This window comes from Gymnoscopelus microlampas (assembly GCF_963454915.1).
Source record: "Gymnoscopelus microlampas genome assembly, chromosome: 20".
In the NCBI taxonomy this organism is placed as follows: Eukaryota; Metazoa; Chordata; class Actinopteri; order Myctophiformes; family Myctophidae; genus Gymnoscopelus; species Gymnoscopelus microlampas.
The window spans coordinates 46,411,608-46,417,607 of record NC_139957.1 but is presented as its reverse complement, the minus strand read 5'-3'; the positions used below and the strand labels follow the sequence as shown (position 1 = coordinate 46,417,607).

At 40.2% G+C, this 6,000-nt stretch overlaps 1 protein-coding gene across 1 annotated transcript in view; it reads left to right on the top strand.

Moving 5' to 3' along the window:
• The first annotated feature begins 1,313 nt into the window (after positions 1-1,313).
• The window catches only part of LOC311035814 (calpain-1 catalytic subunit-like), a 43,255-nt gene continuing 38,568 nt past the window's right edge, over positions 1,314-6,000 (top strand). Inside the window, exon 1 of the mRNA XM_084044272.1 lies at positions 1,314-1,445. The gene's annotated coding sequence lies outside the window, so the exon portion shown is untranslated. The remainder of the gene's footprint in view (positions 1,446-6,000) is intronic.

The following is a 6,000-nucleotide window of genomic DNA, read 5'->3' as shown; positions in this document are numbered from 1 at the left end:
TATGTGTGGAGAAGAGAAATAAAACTACAGAAAACTAGATCTTGTGTCTGACCATTCCTCAACATGGCTAGCGAAGCTGGAAGTCTAACAGGTTATGGGCCCAGGCGTGATGCAGGAGGAAGGTGGCAAAGATTAGTCTTTGATGGGAACGAAGACAACTACGAACTTTGGGAGGTAAAATTCCTCGGCCATATGAGAATGATGAGAATTAAGTACAGGTATGATAAGTACAGGTGTGATAAGTACAGGTGTGATAAGTACAGGTGTGATAAGTACAGGTGTGATAAGTACAGGTGTGATAAGTACAGGTATGATAAGTACAGGTATGATAAGTACAGGTATGATAAGTACAGGTGTGATAAGTACAGGTATGATAAGTACAGGTGTGATAAGTACAGGTGTGATAAGTACAGGTATGATGCAAAGCAAAGCAAAGTTTGTTGTTTACCCAGGGTGTCGGACTAAGTACGAAACTTGTTTCCAGCCGGACCCTGCATGGAAGCCTTGCTCAAGGGCTATTCAGCGGTGATTCATGATTGATATGATGAATTGGGGAATCGAACTAGGGACCTTCCGGTATCAAGGCCGCCCCTCTAACCACTAGGCCACCGCTGCCACTTAGTACAGTTATGATAAGTACAGGTGTGATAAGTACAGGTGTGATAAGTACAGGTATGATAAGTACAACTATAAGAGGAAATACATGAACATTAATGGTTGTTAAATAGGATGTTCTTGGCTCTGACTCTGATCTAAACGTCAACCTTTATTAACTTGACATAATGATTAACATTGATTGCTGACAGTCTCACTTATTTACACACGCACACACATGTCTCTGTCTCTCTCTCTCTAGCTCTCTCTCTAGCTCTCTCTCTCTAGCTCTCTCGCTCTCTCTCTCTCTCTCTCTCTATCTATCTCTCTCTCTCTCTCTAGCTCTCTCTCCCTCTATCTCTCTCTCTCTCGCTCTCTCTCTCTCTAGCTCTCTCGCTCTCTCTCTCTCTCTAGCTCTCTCTCTCTAGCTCTCTCTCTAGCTCTCTCTCTCTAGCTCTCTCTCTCTAGCTCTCTCTCTAGCTCTCTCTCTCTAGCTCTCTCTCTAGCTCTCTCTATCTAGCTCTCTCTCTATCTCTCTCTCTCTCTCTCTCTCTCTCTCTCTGCAGGAGGAACAGTAGTAAAAGTAGGAGGAGTCTAGTAAAAGGAGGAGGAGTCTAGTGAACAGTACATCTCAGGTGTTGCAAAGAGAATCTCTCAGTGTGTCTCTCTCTCTCTGTGTCTCTGTCTCTGTCTCTGTCTCTCTCTCTCTCTCTCTCTCTCTGTGTCTCTGTCTCTCTCTCTCTCTCTCTCTCTCTCTCTCTCTCTCTCTCTCTCTCTCTGTGTCTCTGTCTCTCTCTCTCTCTCTCTCTCTCTTCAACAACCTTCATCACAACCTGTACTTCTGTCTAAAGGTGAGTGTTTTAAACCACTTCAGAATCATCAGAGTTACACTGTTTCTGTTTTAAACCAGAGGTTCTCAAAGGCGTCCTTGGGGGGGGTCCCCAGTTAAAGTAGTTAACATAGCGTCACAATATTTTTAACCACTTTATCCATTTATACTTTGGTTATTCAAAAACAGCAGATCTACAAGCTTGCAGCGCCTGACTTTGTGCTGCGCTGCGAGCTTGTAGATCTGCTATTTTTTTTAAATGTTTGAAAAATGTTGACATTTTTGGGGAAATGTTGCATTTTTTTTATACAAATCCAATTTACAAAATACCAAAATGATTATCAATGATGGGGTCCTTGACATGAAAAGGTTTGAGAAGCACTGTGTTAAACCACTGTCCAGAATCACGTTGCATCAGAGAGTAGTTTATATTATGATGCTTTTGGTTTGCTCATAGAAAACATGCACGAGTTGCACAACTTTTTACAACTCCACATAAAGTTTGGAATGATTTTACTGTCAAAGTGCAGGTGAAATCCTGAGGCTATACAGGCTACCAATGTGAACCCTACACCAGCGGTGGTAACTAAGTCAATTTACTCTGAGGTATTTTTACTTTACTGGAGTATTTCCAATTTTCAGTACTTTTTACTTCTGCTCTGCTACATCTCAGAGGCAAATATTGTACTTTTACTCCACTACAATTATTTGAAAACTTTAGTTACTAGTTACTTTGCAGATATAAATTATTACATTATAAAAACATTACCAACTGCAGCCCTATTTTATACCTAGGCTATTTGAAAATAGTCGACCTACAAGCTCACAGCGCGTCACATACGCAACGTGTTGTGAGCTTGTAGATTGGCTATTTTCAAACATGTTAGTACTTGCACCTTTGGTACTTTAAGTAATACTTTTGCACTTTTACTCAAGTCAATTTTGAATTGCAGACTTTTACTTGTAACAGAGTACTTCTACATTGCAGTATTGATACTTCTACTTAAGTAATCAGATATGAACTGATATATGAAGAGATATGAATATGACTCAGACTATAGGGGCTTGTTTTGGTAAACATGCTGGTTGTTATTGCCAGTGGTTGAAGTATTTAGATTATTGTTTTTTTTTACTTAAAAGGGACATTTCACTGATCTTCTTGTGTTCGTGGTCATTTTAACGTCTACTCAGGCTGTGTTTCACTCCAGACAGTTTATAAGTGTCTTGATTCAGTATTTAGATATTTGATATTCATTTTATCAGACACGCCCCCTTCCTATACAAACCCATTGTAACTTCACACTCTATTTTAATCATGTTAGATTCATCAGAAACACTGTCATTGGTTCTAGTGACTGATATTGTCCTTCTAATGCATGCTTTTTTACATGTATTTGATTTTATTGTATTTCTTTCCATTAACCCATTCAATCCAGGAACGCATCTATGTGTCATTTTAGATTTTTAGCTATAAGCATTATTTTATACTTTGGCTATTAAAAAATAGCAGATATACAAGCTTATACAATATATACAAGATATACCAGCTTGTAGATCTGCAATTTTTGATTTTTCTTTTTAATGTATTTTATTTTCAAAGATTTGCACATATTTTCACGATTTTTCAAAAATGGCAGATCAGATTGTATATCTGCTATTTTTTGAATAGCCAAAGAAATCTAAAAATGACACAGATACGTTCACGGTCTTCATCTAATCTTAACGGTTAAAAGAATATAAAACAAAACAATAAAAAGAGTAATTGAAAAAACACGGCCCCCTCACACATTAGAAGGACAATACCAGTCACCAGAACCAAGGACGGGTGTTTTCAATCAGTGGTTTAACATTAACATGGTTAAAATGGAGTTTGAAGTTACTATGGGTTTGTATAGGAAGGGGGCGTGTCTGTCTAGGGTGCTCACACAAGCCTGAGTAGAGTTAAAATGAGCCTGACATGTATTGAAAGTGAAATGTATGCCTTTAAACTGTCCTGCATTCAACATAGGGCTGATGTGGTGAATGCACCAAACCTATCCTTTAACTCATTAAGACCTGAGGTCCATTCTACAATGTCTTCTAAATCCTAACAGGTTTCTGAAAACCCTGTTTCTGTAGGCTATCAGTGGTTCTCAAACCTTTTCATGTCAAAGACACCCAACATGATATGCATTTGCCCCCCCCCCCCCCCCCCCATCTGAAAATATGTTGTTCCAGAGACCCCCCAGAAGCAAAGATTTCAGTTAAAAATGTTCACTTTAAATTTTTTATTGAATCAGTTGTCAAGATTTTTCAAAAATAGCAGATCTACAAGCTCATAGTGCGGCACGAAGAGGCGCGCTATGAGCTTGTAGATCTGCTATTTTTGAATGGCCAAAGTATCAAATAGTGTTTGAAATGAGTGGATAAGTTGTTAAGCAGCTACAGATCTACAAGCTATGTGTGACACATTGATGGCTTGTAGATCTGTTCTTTTTAAGCATGGGCTCTCTCGTCAAATCCTGACTCTTGACCTTAATTGTACATGCAGGTCAGGGTATAGCAAACGTAACTTGTACTAGTTACTCTTGATACCAAGTAATAAGTAATGCAATATTATTATTAAGAGTAATAAGTAACTATAGTACCTTATTACACTCTCAGAGTCACAGACCTGTAAGGGTCCATTTGGTTCCTGACCAGCAATCATTTTGCTAGGGACCCCTGTGGGTTCCCAGACCTCACTTTGAGACCCTCTGCTGCATGTGAAGCACCAGAACAGAACAGCTGCTTGTAAAGCGTTTATTTTCAGTGTTTCAACACCCGGCGCCACTAAGTATAATCACCGTTAAAACACAGAATGTGTCGGTTGAGCAGTGGTGTAAAGTAACTAAGTACATTTACTCAAGTACTGTACTTAAGTACTATTTTGAGGTAGGCCTACTATTACTTTACTGGAGTATTTCCAATTGTCTATACTTTTACTTCTACTCCATTAACATCTCGGAGGCAAATATTGTGCTTTTACTCCACTACAATTATTTGAAAACTTTAGTTACTAGTTACTAGCTACTTTGTAGCTTTTGATTATTATTACAAAACATACATTAACCACTTCAGCCCTTTATACATTTCAGCCATTTGAAAATAGCAGATCTAAAAGCTCACAATGCGTCGCGATGCATTGTGAGCTTGTAGGTCTGCTATTTTCACGATGCCAATACTTTTGTACTTTTGTTTAATTTTGATTACCGGAACTTCTACTTCTACATTGCGGTATTGATACTTTTTCCACCACTGCCCCCGGAGCCAAGCAGTTGGCCTCCTGCTGTGCTGTGACTAAATCCTCCTTTCAGTGTGTGGAGACTGAGGACAGGCTTCAGTGATGATGTGTCATGCTGTCCCTCTGTCTGCCTGTAGGGTCTCTCTCAATGTGACATCAGTCAAACTGGTCATTAAGGCTCTCCTTGTGTTTAAAAAAGAGAGAGTTTGGAACCACTAGAGATAGAAGACATGCAGTGGGTGGGCTGTTAAAGTCAGCATGGATCAGTAGATGGATGGAGTCTTTGACATTCTTAGAAAGTGCTACGTGTGTGTGTGTGTGTGTGTGTGTGTGTGTGTGTGTGTGTGTGTGTGTGTGTGTGTGTGTGTGTGTGTGTGTGTGTGTGTGTGTGTGTGTGTGTGTGTGTGTGTGTGTGTGTGTGTGTACTTTTAGTGCTATTCAACACTTCTCCATTCATGTAAAAAACACTGATATTGAACTCACTCAGAATATGCACCATGATGATGCTGCCTTACTTTATGCAAAGACTTTGCCTGCCATGCTTGTGGGGACGTTTGGCCCTCATTTGGACCTCACAAGTATAGCAATACAAGTGCACGCACACACACACACACACACACACACACACACACACACACACACACACACACACACACACACACACACACACACACACACACACACACACACACACACACACACACACACACACACACACACACACACACACGCACACACACACACACACACACACACACACACACACACACACACACACTCTGACTGTAATGTTTGGCTGACCGGTGCACCATAGGCCGTGTTGGTGGGAGGGGCTTAATTGTAAGCTCCAGAATGTGAACAGCGTGGTTCTACTGTCCGTTTCACAGAGCAGAGACAGTCCAACTCAAACATGAAGTCAGGGAAATAATCAAAGCTACATCTGAGGGGAAAAAACAGTTTTTTTTCAGGCCATGGATCGACCCCCTTAGCAGAGAGACAGATGAAGCAGGGACCCCTGAGAGACAGATGAAGCAGGGACCCCTGAGAGACAGATGAAGCAGGGACCCCTGAGAGACAGATGAAGCAGGGACCCCTGAGAGACAGATGAAGCAGGGACCCCTTAGCAGAGACAGAGATGAAGCATATTCTCTAGAGGTTTAACAATATAGTAACCGCATCGACAAATCTTTTTAAATATAAATTTCCCATGATCTACTATATCGATATGCAAACAGCAATATATCGTATTGTTTGACTTTGTATCGAATCGTTTTGCAAAGCAAATAATCGATTGTATACTAAGTTATTGTGTGTT